The following is a 14381-nucleotide window of genomic DNA, read 5'->3' as shown; positions in this document are numbered from 1 at the left end:
AGTGTAGACATATTCCTATAGTGCCTGCTGAAGTAGATAGTGCTCATGGAGATCATCAAGAATTTTTCTGACTCGCTGATGTTAAATTGGTATTTCAGAAACTAGAACTTCAGCACCAACAGTGAAACAGCTTCAGGAATTCAAATATTAAAACTAGGGATGAATAAATGTTGTTGTCTGTTTTGCTATTTTCAAGGAAAAATGGGACTAGTGTGTGAAAAAGAGGTCCTTCAAGGAAAAAAAAAACCCTGTTCCAATGCAGAGCAGTGTGATCTAGTAGATAAAGTATTGTATTGAGCTTCAGAACATCTAGGTTCTACTCCTGGTTCTGCTGTTAGCCTGCTGGGGTAACTTGGTCAAGTCATTTTGCATCTCTGCACTTTAGTTTTTCCTAACTGTAAACTGGGGATTGTAACATTAACTTCCTTTGTAAAGAACCACTCTAAGATCTACAGGTGAAAAGAGCTATATAACTACTGGGTATTGTTATTACTATACTTTGGGAGCAAACTGAAGTTAAATGTCATGCCTGGTAGTTTATATCTGAGTTACCAAAAAGGGAGCAATTATAGAAAATGGTTAAATTGGACTGTATGAGGTATGTAAATATTCTTTTCAGAGCAGAGAGGAGAGCTACATCTGCTTGCAAAGAGATATTAATTTTTCTTATTAATAATACTCATATAGGAAAATTCCTTCATGATATGATAGAGATTAAACCAGTATAATACTTTAACATTTATTAGTGTACTATTGAAATTATTGAAAAATCCTATAGAATATATTTACTGAATAAGCTCCTTTCAGAAGATTTTCGAACTCTGCTTTATAATTTGTAGAAGGGATATAATTCACTCTTTAGTTCTATAGTCTGACTAAAAATATTTAATGTAAAGCCTTACAATTACCAATTAAATTCAATAGGACTTTTTATACAGAATATTTAATAATTTTTCAGTAAAAAAATCTTTTATAAAAATGTACTCCACAAGCCCAAACAAAGTCTATAGAAAATCAGGAAGTTTCACTTCACAGCAAATAGAATAAAACAAACAAAGAAAAGGACAATCTATTGCTCCTTTTTTTCTGGTCACATGTATAGACCTGTAAGTCATACTATGTCACAATTACCTGAAACAGCATGGAGTAGTGTCAGAGATTAATGTGTGTCCTATTCTTTCTAGGGTGCCTACCTGCTGTCTACCAATATCTTATTTGACATTTTGATGGATACAGGTCAGGCAACCCACTGCCGGTTGGTAATTCCATTTATCCATAGGTGGTTTCAAATATGACTAATTTATTACAGGCACATCTGTGTTGATGCTACATCTCTCTGTTTGCAGTCCTCACACATATGTGGCTATATCTATGTGGGCATTATAAAAATATTGTCTGGTTAAAAAAGATATTCCTGTCATGCATATAGGTGGTGTAACTGCAATGAAGAAGTGTAAGTTGGTTTTTGTTTTGGTAAAGTTTGGGAGCCTTCTGGCTTTGATAACTTTACACTTAGTTTCTCCATTCTACTTTGTGAGGACAGATCAAGGTACTCCTCTGTGACAGGGTGCCTGCCCTGCACTGGCCCTTTAAGACCAGGACTCAGGCCCTGAGCCGGGGCTAGAAACAAAGAGGCCAGCTGGAGCTGTTTGGGCTAGGGAGAGCCCAGCTGGCAACTATCTAGGGCAGCACAATTGGCTTGTAGAAGCCAGCTGAAACCATTAGGGCAAGTGAGAGCCCAGCTGACAGCTATAAATGGAGAAGCACAGTTTACTTGGGGAGAGCCAGTGGAGGGTTGACTGCAGAGGAAGCGGGAGCTCCTTGGAGGGAAACAAGCTGGGGAGAGCCAGCAAAGGCTGGAAGTAGGGCAGCCAAGACTCCCCTTGGCTAGGGACTGGAGACAAAGACTCTGGTTTGCGGGCTGATCAGGAGGCCGACTAGGTAAGCAGAGTTGTTGCGACAAATGCCAATGATGAGCAACCCATACAGACTGTAACTTGCCCTGAGATGGGCTAGATGAGGACAGTCAGGGGGCACTGAGGCATGATAGGGGGCTTGCACCCTGACACCCTCTATTCCTTTTCTCTCCATGTTCCTCTCAATCCCCTCCCAGGAGTTAATGAAAGGGCATACATTACTTTTAAAATGTGAATGGACATGAGAAGAGAAATGCAGAAAGAATTGGAATCTTCAGTGACTCCTGGCTGCAAATATGTACCTGCTACTCCAGCAGCTTACAAATCTATCTCTATGGACTTCCTCACTGTAGTATACATTCAATGGTGTTTGTTAGCTATTCTCACAACAGCCTGAGCAAAGTTTTATTCTCATTTTTCACATGAGAACTGAGGTGACTTGCTCAAGGTCACCAATACTTTGGAGGAGCATCAGAGCAGGCACTTGAATAAAGGGCTCTTGCGTCTCAGTCCAGTGCCTTAATCACAAAGCCGTTCTTATAATACCACCCAGTTTTGCAGAGCCCACTCATGATTTCACCCTGCCCCAGTGGCTTCCATAGACAGCCAGCTGAGGAGAAATGGGAATCATTTCTGTAAAAGCCCACCAGCAGGGCTTCCCCTCACTATGATAGCTATTTTCTATACTTAGCCCACTTATATAAGATCTAGGACCTACAGGGAAGGGGAATTGGAAATTGGCATTGTTGTGAAAGGGGCTCCTTGGACACCAAAGTCTCTTTTTCCCTCTCATTGTAACTTGATATGTGGCCATCCAACATTCTCTGCTACTCCAGTTTCTCACACCAGTTTTGCACCTGTGTAACTACTGATTCCAGTGCAGTTATTTCTGATTTACATGAGAATAGAATCATTTCCACTTTGTCTCTTCTGATTTCATGCAATCCATGACAGACACTGAGGATCAGAATCTGAGTATTAGCTCTTCTACTCCCAGAACACTTGGGCAGTGATTCAGTCCCAACGAACAATTAAAGCAGACTGTGCTGCCCTTAGTTGAGTCACTTGCAACAGTCTCCAAGGAGCTGCAGCAGTATTCCAGTCATGCTATATGTATAGCCTCCAAGCTTAACCTTGCCTGCGAACTGATATATTCTCTATAAACTTTTCACTATTTTCATTCTATTTTAGCAATAACGCAAGACCTGCAGGGATCTTGTCCTGTGAGAAGTTAGCTTTGGCAGTAGGGTAAATTGATTATAAGTGAGACATAGCAGATATAATATTTTTGAAATATGGTAGTGTGAGGGTCTTGTCCCCTCACCGGGGCTCTCCGCCCTCCCCCACCCCCGTCCTTGTTTCAGTTTGTCACACACCTTCAGGTTTATTGTCCACACCTCTAGTTTCCCCCTCGTATTTCCCGGAGGGCCTCGTGCCGCACTGCTTTCCCAACACCATGTGGGGAGTATGGGGACCTGGGCCTGCTTCCACTTCCAGGTCCTAGCCCAGAGTCCTAGGGAGGGGGAGATTCACGTCTCTCCACCTCCCTCAGCCAGTGGGGATGCCGCCCAAAACTCACTGACTCACAGGCCAATGCCCTGCCCTGGACTTCTTCCTACTCAACCAATGCCCTCTGTCCTACCGGGTCACAGTGTGTCTGTGGGAAGGCCCTCCCTGCCCCTCCATTTGGAGGCGCCCTGTCCGTGGTTCCCCATGCTCTCCGGGCACACTCTCCTTTCCCCCGGGTTTTGGGCCATTTTGAATATGGCTCCACTGGGGCTGCCCCACCCCCAGGGCCTGTCTTGTCCCGCGTCTCTGACCCCACCCCCATCCTCCATAGGTGCCCCCCCCGCGGGCGGGACTGCGCCTGCACCAGTGTTGGAGCGGGGCACACTCAGCCCGTTGCCTCCAGCCTCGACCCAGCCGGCTTCTACATCGGCGCCGGGCCACAGAGCCACTCCCCAGATTGTGCCAGTGGCCCCCGCTGGCTCTTACCCCCAGCGGCCCATCTCGAGCCGTCCTGTCTGGGTGTGGGGTCCCAACCCAGCTGCTGGTGTCACTTTCTGGGGCTTGTGGCATTCCCGGGCCTTCTCACCGGGGGAGAGGGGCGGCGCTTGGGGAGTGCGGAGCCCGCCGGCTCCATCACAGTTACGATAGAATTAAATATTAAATATATAGAATATAGTACTAAAAATCATAGCTAAGTATCAGAATGCACTGGATCTAGCTCTTCAGGCTGGGACAGGTTATACCACAAAGCCAACATGATGATGCAGCATGCAGACATCCTATATTCTGAACCATACATGGTATCTGATGCTAATCTCACAGGTGCAGGGTTATAACATGGTTATCTACATTCAATATAGGTAGGGCCCTAAAACACCCTGGGCATGTCTAAACTACATCCCTCCTTCGAAAGAGGGATGTAAATTAGGCAGACCAAAAGTGCAAATGAAGCAGGGATTTAAATATCCCGCACTTCATTTGCATAATCGCATCACAGCATTCTTTCAAAAAGGGGTATTATGAAAGTGAAACAGCAGTCTAGATGAGGTTCTTTGGGGGGAAAAAGCTAATGCTGTTGCTTCTCATTAAACTTTGTTCTTGTAGTTAAATTTTTGAGATACATCAACTGGATGCCAGTACCATTTTTAACACCAGGCTGAGAAGGAAGTGTCACAAGTTCTGCTCCCCCTCCAATACTTTCCTCCTGCCCTGGATGGGGAGGAGAGAGGAGCTGCTGTACACATTCCTACCAATCTCTCTCATCAAAAAGATCTCAAGCAATGTCAAGCAAGACAAAGCTGTTAACTGGTTCAGAACACTGCTGTGCTCCTTCTCGTGGCCCTTGCCAAATCGTCTGGATCCAATGTCACAGACTCTTGACAGCTTTTAAATCCTGGGCTCCTGTTGCTCCACCTCACAGATGGATACTGCCTTGTTAAATCATGAGCAGCAGTCCTGTTTAGAAGGGGTGTGACAAATCCTTTTGGCAGTCAGACGTCCTCAAACAGACAGATGTACCTGGTGGAGTGGACCAGATTTTCCCATTGGGTGACTGTTCTGGGCACTTCACCCTTACATGCTTCCTTTCATTTTGGAGTACCTGTTTCATCTGAAAAATCAAGGCTTAGCACACTCTTCTATTAAGGTACATTTGGCAGCCATTTTGGCCTTTCATCTATCGATCCAATCCGTATTCTCCCAGGACATGACTACTAGGTTCCAGAAGGGCCTTGAGAGGCTTTTTCCCTCAAATCCAGTCCCCAGTTCCACAGTGGGGACCTCAGCCTGGTCCTCTCTAAATTCACAGGGATGATAAAAGGAGGGTAGATAAATTGTGAAATTCCAGATCCAAATCTTAATTTAAGCACCTAACCCTCATATTTAGGTAAGTATGGGTGCTGATATTCCAGTTTTAGGCTCCCTAAACTCACTCAGATCCTACATTAGCAAAGTAAAAGCTATTGAGGGAGCTATGTTTCCACTTCTGAGTATAAGTGAACTGCCTGGGAAAGACAGGCATTTAGCCAACAACATCATGTGCAAGACCCAATCTGGTGGACATGCTCAAAGCCTCCTCCTGGTTAAGGTCCCTTTTAAAATCTGGCTGGACATAGATGAGGATTTGAACAGGAAGTGATGAGGAGAGATCCACACATGAGAATTCACTCAGGCTTTGTCTACACTGAGTTTTTCCTTCAGAAAATATGCTGAGGGACTCATTAGCATAAGTCACAATATCATTAGCATATTTTCTGCCGATTCTTTTTCCACAAAGGGTTTTTGCGCAAAAAGAAGCAGCGTAGCCACTTCTGTTTTGCCCCCAAGTCCCATTTTGCACAAAATCCTTATGCCTGTCCCTGTGTGGATCTGGTCATAAGCCCCCAGTATAAGCGTTATTTCCCTACTTTGCTATAGACAGATGATTACATGGAAATTTTCAGTATTTGCTAGCAGGACAGGTGAAAATTTAAAGAGTGACAACTGAAGCTTGAGTACATTTAATTAGCAACTGGCCGCCAGGTGTCTTGAATCACATAAAAGGAGATAGTAGGAACATAGAGGAAACTTTTCTTTTGATCTAGCAATATGCCATGGGAGAAAGCTTGTTGACAGGAATAGAATAGAACAGCTAAGAGAATATTCATTACTTAACCTAGTTGCTGCTAGAAACCTGGAAAGATGCAGTGGGTAGTACACTGTTGGTGTAAAAGCTCAGTTCACTGCTTTCCTTTGTTTAAATTACAAATTAGACTGAATGGTCCCCTTTGAAACAATGTTTTCTCCTTTGTTATCCTCTGATCTAACCTCTTTCAACCCTGTTTCAGATCTCTTTTTCTGCTCTCCAACAGCATGCAGATTAAAAAAATGAGGCTAGTTCATTGGCTAGATTATGCAAATTGGCTATGCAAATTGGGTTCTGTGTAGGGGCCCCAAGAACATCAGACATGGTTTCCATATGCTATATTCCTGGAAGTTCAAAGAGGGATGTTCAGAATATCTTGGAGTAGCCCCAGTTTCTCTTATAAGATGTTCTAGGGTTGAGAAGCACGCTAAGTACTGCTGATTGTGATAGCATTTTAATTTCTCTGTTCCCTTCCCCCAGCACAAGAGAAAATGTGAAAGCACAGAACAGGATGCCATTGTCAGGTCCTCATCTTGAGAAAATGAAGAAAACACAAATAGGAATGGGGACTGAGAAGATTCCCCCCTCATTTTGTGACAGAGAGATGAAAGGAAATATAATCCACTTGAATATCCAATAGGAGATGAAGTCTGCATAAGTCTAAAGGAACAGAAAAACTGCTTAAGAGCACCTGTAATGCTTCTGAGACAGGTGGGTTTGGAACCTCGCTTGTGGTTTAATTCATTACTGTTTGTCACAGCCATTGTTAGATATGATTGCACCCAGTAATATATTACTGGTATAGGCACATTAATAATGTCTGAGGGCAGAGTGTCTGCATGGTACATCAGACTATGGTATGACAATGTTGGGAATGGTCTCTGAGGTGCCTATGTGCATCCAGAATTCTATCAGTATCAGCAGCATGGCAATGCCTTTAGTTGGCCAGGTTGTTTCACACTAGCTGAAGATCTGACTCAGAGGGCATACAATTTCCAAGATTTATAGACACATAATTTTAGTATAACTTGTTTATTAGAGCCAACTACATATTTTTTTTTTACCATATCCTGTTTCCTATATGCCTCTCCCTTCTCCTACCTCCTCCACCCCACAACAGCTCAACCCCTGATTTGTGTATATTGTCCTAGACATGAGAGAAGTACTTTCATAGATGAACATGGCAGGCCAGCAAAATGCTGCTCATAGTGTACCTGTTCTGTGAGGCTTCTAAGTTGCTGGGTGCTCAGATTGGCACTATGTGTGCACACTACATTTATTTTAACGTATTATGAGAGTTAGAAAATACACCTCTGTTAGATCGGATAGTGTTCTTTAAATGGAAGTGTAACATTACCGTCAGCATATTTCACAGTGGGGCCCTGATACTTGCCAGGCCCTTGGGCAAGGAGTGGGGGCGGCAGCTCTGCGTCCCTGGAAGGGGCAGTGCTAGGGCAAGCCTCTCCCAGGCAGCCCTGAGCACTGCTGGAGCATACTGTGCCTACCTCAGGTAGCCTTCAATACTGCCCAGAGCTCCATGCGGGGCTTCAGCAGCTATTTAAAGGGCTCAAAGTTTCAGCCACTGTGGCAGCAGCATCTGAAAGCCTGAGCCCTTTTGAATCACTGAGCCCCAGGGCAGGCCTGATATTACAGATCCTATCTTCTTTTCAGAAATGGTCTAATAAAGGACATGGGACTGAATAGTCATGGTTTATGGCATTGCCCATATAAAGCTATTATGTATACAGTATAAGTTATATACTCCATAGGTTTTGCCCCATTTTTTATCTGTACCAATATAAGTGAGGACCATTCCATTCTCACCACCAAGATAATTCTTAAAATTAACTGAGTCTCCTTCCATAAAAAAAATACAAGCCATAATTTTTACACACTATGATTCACAGTTCAGAAAATGTTTTGTAATATACTTTTTCCTTTGATTCAAAAAATACTGGATCCCAAAAGACTGTGCTGGAAGTGAAACATTTCTAACTTGATTCATCTTGAGCCAGTGTCAGTCCTTTAAATTGACTTCGTTTGTATACTCTCTTAAGCAACAGATTTTAGTACAATAGGGATTTGGTAAGATTTTTTAATTAGTTTGTTTCCTATCTACAGTTCTTCTATTACATGCCATTTCTATTCATAGAGAGTAACCAGTTCCCAACAGCTTAATTTCAAATTCAAAATGCTTTATCTGTTTAAATAAAATAAAATGTCTGGTCATCAGAGAAAAAATAGCGAGACATCACTATAGCCTGAACTTTTTTAGTGAACAATGCAATGAAGCCACAACTACGAAGTAACAAGTTACTTGTTTTTTGTTAAAAGAGTAACAATGGATTTGCATAAAGATTGATTTTTAAGGCTTCATTTTGGCTTCAAAAACTTGATTTAACTGACAAACTCGGGGTAAATAATATTGGCTCATTAACATGCACTGGGTCAAACTGAACAATAAACTATTGAAGCAACTATTTTCTAGACCAGTGGGCAGATTTAAAGTCAATGAGAAGTTAGGTGCCTAGCTCATTTAAGTGTTTCTGAAAATGCCTAGGTATGTATCTGTGTATTAAGCAACTACATACCTTTGTAAATCTGACCCTGTGCCCATAATATTTAAAGGATGAGATTTGGAAAACCACTCTGGACTGGCCCAACTGTTGCTCCTATTGAAACTAAAGGCAATTTTACTATTCACTTTAGTAGAAGCATAATTGTGCATAACTTAAAGAAATCCCATCTGACAGATCTATATTAGGGTTTTCTGTGGATCATGTCATAGCCCTGAACTACAGAGCTGTTGGAACATTTTCACCAATTGCTCTTTCACTGAAGAGAATGAGAACTTGATTTGGAGTGATCTGGGATGAAAACTCCTGTCTCAGTCAGACAAAGCTAACTTGAACCTCTCTAGTCCAGCACCCTCTGGACTTGACTGGTACCAAACCAGAGAATTTGCAGAACCACGGAAGGTCAATATTGTCTAGCAGCATTACCAACACTTTCACTGCTTACTGGGCTCTTGGAAGACATTTAGGGGTAAATTAGAGCTATATAACAGCACAGAACAATGAAAGCCAGAATTGGTGGCTGCAGACAAACTTTATGGGATGACAGGAAACTTGGCCACACCCATTATAAGTGGACATCTGGATAACTAAAATCATGCCAGACCATGGATGTTGTTGGATCAGAGAATGTCAGATTAGAGAGGGTCAACCTGTACTTGTCCCTGGGTTTCCCATATCACAGGCCACTGCACATCCCTTTAGATAATTTATATACATATCCAAATTTCAGGAGGGGAGGTTAATTGAATGCAAACTCTGAACTGTAATTTACACTTTTATGTAGAGTAGTACAATTTCTATACTGATGGAACTAGCGGATGGGCTACAATCACAGTGTGATCTCAAATGACTCTAAAGGCTTTCCTCCTAATTCAGAATGATGTACAAATGTGAAGAGCTGAACAGTAAAACTCTCATTTCAGGATAGTTGTTTAAACTGTCTTTCCAAATTAATGTAGTGTTGTAATTCTTTTAGAAAGATTCCCCATTGTTTATATTTTGTGTTTTAGCTAAATTAACAGGACTCATGACCACATATTTCTGCTGCTGTCAGTCAGTGCCACTTATCTTGTGTTCAGTGTCAGTCCTCTAACCCACATCCTCACCTCTCCTGACTCTGTCTTCCATCATTAGCTGTCAAGAAGAGGACACTTAGTGACCACAGGAATTGTCCTTGTTTGAATTACAGGGCCGGAGGGACGGGGGCAATTCCTCTAAGAATGGACAAATATTTTCTATTCAGGCCACACACACAAATAAAATGTTTTCATAGAGCCATGAATAAGTTAAATTCTCTTGTGAAGAAGAAAAAATCATAAACAGAAATAAATTTTGACAAGGCAGAATGAAATTCAATAAAATGAAACTGAAAACAACAGTACAAAGAACAAAATAAAAACCTATAATTTATAGAACAAATTATGATGTTGAAACAAATCTTGATCATTGTGTATCTTGCCAAATCAAAGCCCATGAAAAGAAGATTCTCTAACTGCTCTGACCTAGGGATGGGTGAACTGTATTAGGTCAAACTTGAACCAAAAAGTATGTCTTAAAAAAATAAAATAAAAGCATAATAATCTTGTTTTTCCCCATTCTTTGTCTTTGCCCTGAGCCTTTGCCCGAAGGCATTGTGTAGCTAAAAAACAATTTGATAGAAGCATCTGATTTCCAGCTAGATTGAAATCATAAAGTACCAGAAAACCCATTTAAAAGCTTCATACAACATAGTCTCCAGCCCCATTCTACTGACCCAAGTGACTACTATAAATTGAATATATCTTCAGTAAGCACTAAGGCTAAGAATTTCATATGACAGCCTATAGTGAAGCTCCCAGGTGCAATGATGTACATCTAAAGAGAGAGAATTTTAGGAAATGCCAAGCATCCAGCAATTTCCATGGATTTTAAATTACTCTGCTCAGAAAATTAGTCAGCAATTTGAAAATTCATTTCCAAATTAGGATTTAGGGTTGGAACTGGGGTTAGGGTCCCTATAGGTAGCATACTTGAACTAGATAGGATTTCAAAAGGTAGGACTTCTCTTCCTGGAGTAGCATTCTGGGCTGGGTATTGGAACTTAGATTAGGGTTCTTTTGAATAGGGCTCCTGCAGTTAGGGTTGGAGTTCCTATGTTCAGGGTACTTGGAGTGAGGGTCAGGATGCATATCATCAAGGCTCACAAACATTGAATTAGGGTTCCTGTCAGTGGCTAACTAGGATTCCAATAAGTAGGGCATTTGGAGTTATGGTTCCCACATATACAGTTCTTGGTGAAAGAGTTAGGGTTCCTATGATTAAGGCATCCCTAGATTGAGGGTTACAGTTTCTATGAGAGAGACTTCATACCCTAGGCATAGGGTTTTTTCGGAATTCCTACCCTAGGGTTAGAGTTCCTGTTAGTAGAGTACATAGAATTCCTGTTGGTGTAGCTAAAATGTAATATTTCAGCGTTTGTATAAGAATATAATGATGAGCCTTGTGCAGTGCCATGTGCCTCAGTGACTAGCAGAAAGAAATGGCCTAGTGCTGTTGGTAAAAGTGCAGCAGATAGTTTCTGTCTGTCACTAATGCTAAGGCAGGAACAGACCAGAAGGGTCATCAATACTCAGTTTGGTAACCCTTTTGCCATTAGGACTGCTCTTTAATGTAAGAACATCTTTTGTATTATGGTAGAATGTGTAATGGTAGAAGTTACTTTAATCTTAGAATGTATTTGCAGATAATATCAAGCTATAGGGTAGGATAGTGTATTTGGAACTAGAGTTAGGGTTTCCATAGGTATAGACCTCCACCCTAGGATTAGGGTTCCTATCTGTAGGTACTTGGAATTAATTCAAGGTACACTACCCATAGGATTCCTAATCCTATGCTTAGGTTTCCTATATGTAGAGTTACCTTCTCCAGGATTAGGGTTCCTGTGGTTAACACTCTCCTCTCCCCATTGTGTTATAGTTCTTATGTCTAGGGTACTTGTAACTAGGGTCAGGTTTCCAATGGGTAGAAGTTTCTGCCTTAGGGTTAAAGCCCCTATGGGTAGAAATCCCTGCCCAAGGATTAGGGTTCCTATGAGTAGGGCCCTATTAAAATCACAGTCTATTTTGTCCTAAACTACTACAGGTTTCAAAGTTATTTTGGAGGGGTGAGGGGTTGTGTTACTGCTTCTCTTAATGTGGCCACTGCTCCTAGCTGCAGCAGTGTCTTCAGAGATGGGCATCTGGAGAGCAGTGGCTGATGGCTGGTAGCCCAGCTCTGAAGGAAGAGCCATTCCCAGCAGCAGTGCAGAAGTAAGCATGACATGGTATGGTATTGTCACCCTTATTTCTGCACTGCTACCTGCACAGATGGGCTCTCAGTCATCAGCTGCCACTCTTCAACTGCCAACTCTAAAGGCACCAGCACAGGAGTAAGGGTGGCATGGTGTAGTATTGCCACTCAAGCTGGGTGTGCAGTCAACATCTGCCACTCTGAAGGCATTGCCCCTAAAATAACCTTGCAATCCCTCTGTATCTGCTATATTTGCTGTTGCATCAGAACTCCCAGTTAGAGAAATGCTGGTCTCCCCTGTGAAATCCCTGAATAGTATAGTGTAAAAGCACACAAGACCAGATTTCACAGTCTATGATGAATTTTTCTGTGGCTGTTAATTTGGGAGGACCCTATCTATGGGTTTAGTATTTGAAGCAAAGGTTACAGTTCCTGTGGGTAAAGTACTGGCCGTTGAAGTTAGGGTTTTTATGGATAGGGCTCCCCACCCTAGGGTTATAGTTCCTACGAGTAGGGTTCCCCCTCCATAGGATTATGGTACCTATAGGTAGGATTCACTGCCCTGGGATTGGGGTTTCCATGAGTAAGTATGACAGGATCCCGAGGGTAAAACATGCAACAGTGGATCCACTATGCTCCCTGAGGCTATATCTAGACAGCAGGGCTATTTTGGGATACTAGAAGTATCCCAAAATAGCAATCCCACATCTTTAAACACACCTGTTATTTCTAAATATATTTTGAAATAATGGGCGTGCTATTCTGGCATCCCTGTAATCCTTGTTCCATGAGGGTTAAGGGATTTGTCAGAATAGCACTTTATTTTGAAATTACCTCAAAATAAGCTAAGCAATTTGCAAATTGTGTTGCTCATTTGAGGTAAGAGTGCTGTGTAGACACACCCTAACTGTCCATCCTGAGCAGTCTGTCACAATGCTTTGCTAGTGAGGATCAGGAAACTTCTCCAGGCATTAGTTGCACTTATGAAGAGACCCACCCATCTAAGTTGCCTGAATGTTCTCCAAACCATTCATACAAAGGGAGACACAAGCACGTATCCACAGCCCCGAGCCTTGCTCCCCAGAAATGAACTTTTTTACACTGATCAAGATCTTCTCTGGGACAAGGGAAGCTCATTAATCAATTTGCTACTTCATCAATGATAGTGGACATGCACCACTCTTTGTAATCTGAGCAGTTTTCCAGACACTTTAGACAAACTACCTGGAAGGAATAAAACATTTAAATAAGTTTATTAAGTACAAAAGATAGATTTTTAAGTGATTATAAGTGATATACATATAGGACAAAGATAGTTTCAAAAAATAAAAGTAGAAATGCAGTCTAAATAGCAAACTTTATCAGACTAAGCAAGATTCTAATCAGTTTTTTCTCTCCCTAATAGACAACTCACTCCCTCTTCTTACTACACAGGCTGAATTGCCTTCTTAGACTGGGTCTAATCTCTTTTATTGGAAATATTTGTCTTCTCAGTATTCTTGTGGGCTTCAGTGTAAATGGGGAGGGAGGGTTTCTCATGTTGCCACTGTACCTTATTTTATAATCTCAATTTATGTCCCTGGAAAGATACTGGCCCAGACATGTCCTGTGGGCCTTTCTGAGACACCACGTTGAGAAATTCCCGTTATGTGGGAATTGTAAATCTCTTGTTTACATTTCCCCTGCTGGTCAATGTCTCACTTAATAACTGTTTAGGTAAGGGTCACCACTTTTGTTGATACTAGAGAGATAGCAGAGCTAGTCTCCCAAACTTGCAATATATTTCAATAGCAACCCTATAGAAAAATTTCATATACAATGAAGATACACGTATTTTGACAGAATAATGGGTTTCTGTGGATCATGACTGATTATATGGTATCTTTAAAAATATCCTCATCTTATAGAAAGGATGTATGATACAGATAAGGCTGGATATTGCAGCATGATATTTTAAGGTACAGTATATCACAGTACGGTATTTGGGAGTTTACATTAGGGATTTTATGGATAGGGTGTTTGGAGCTAGGGTTAGAGTTCCTATGGGAAGGACTCCACACCCTACCGTGGGGAATCCTATGGGTAGAGTAGGATTCCTCGGAGGTAGGATTCCTCTGCCTAGGTTACTTGAATATAGTGTTCTAATAGGGTATGTTTACACTACAAAGTTAATTCGAACTAACAGACGTTAGTTCGAATTAACTTTCATAGGTGCTACACATACAAACCATTAGTTCGAACTTAATTCGAACTAGCAGAGCGCTTAATTTGAACCAGGTAAACCTCATTCTATGAGGACTAACGCCTAGCTCGAATTAAGTAGTCCGAATTAAGGTCTGTGAAGCCACTTAATTCGAACTAGTGGGAGGCTAGTACTTCCCAGCTTGCCCTGGTGGCCACTCTGGGCCAAACCAGGGAAACTCTTCTGCCCCCCTCCCGGCCATGGAGCCCCTAAAGGAACATGGTCTGGCTACGGTGCTTGTTCCAGGT

The 14381-nt window shown here is 42.0% G+C and overlaps 1 long non-coding RNA gene across 1 annotated transcript in view; it reads left to right on the top strand.

The window, feature by feature from the left end:
* Positions 1 to 1785: 1785 nt before the first annotated feature.
* LOC142828965 (uncharacterized) overlaps positions 1786 to 14381 on the top strand; it is a 46200-nt gene continuing 33604 nt past the window's right edge. Inside the window, exons 1-2 of the long non-coding RNA XR_012903153.2 lie at positions 1786 to 1941; positions 6529 to 6759. This is a non-coding gene — a long non-coding RNA (uncharacterized LOC142828965). The remainder of the gene's footprint in view (positions 1942 to 6528; positions 6760 to 14381) is intronic.

The sequence above is a fragment of the Pelodiscus sinensis genome, chromosome 5 (genome assembly GCF_052426305.1).
Source record: "Pelodiscus sinensis isolate ZL-2025 chromosome 5, ASM5242630v1, whole genome shotgun sequence".
In the NCBI taxonomy this organism is placed as follows: domain Eukaryota; kingdom Metazoa; phylum Chordata; order Testudines; family Trionychidae; genus Pelodiscus; species Pelodiscus sinensis.
Note: the sequence above shows the minus strand (reverse complement) of the source record. Positions and strands in the feature narration are given on the sequence as shown.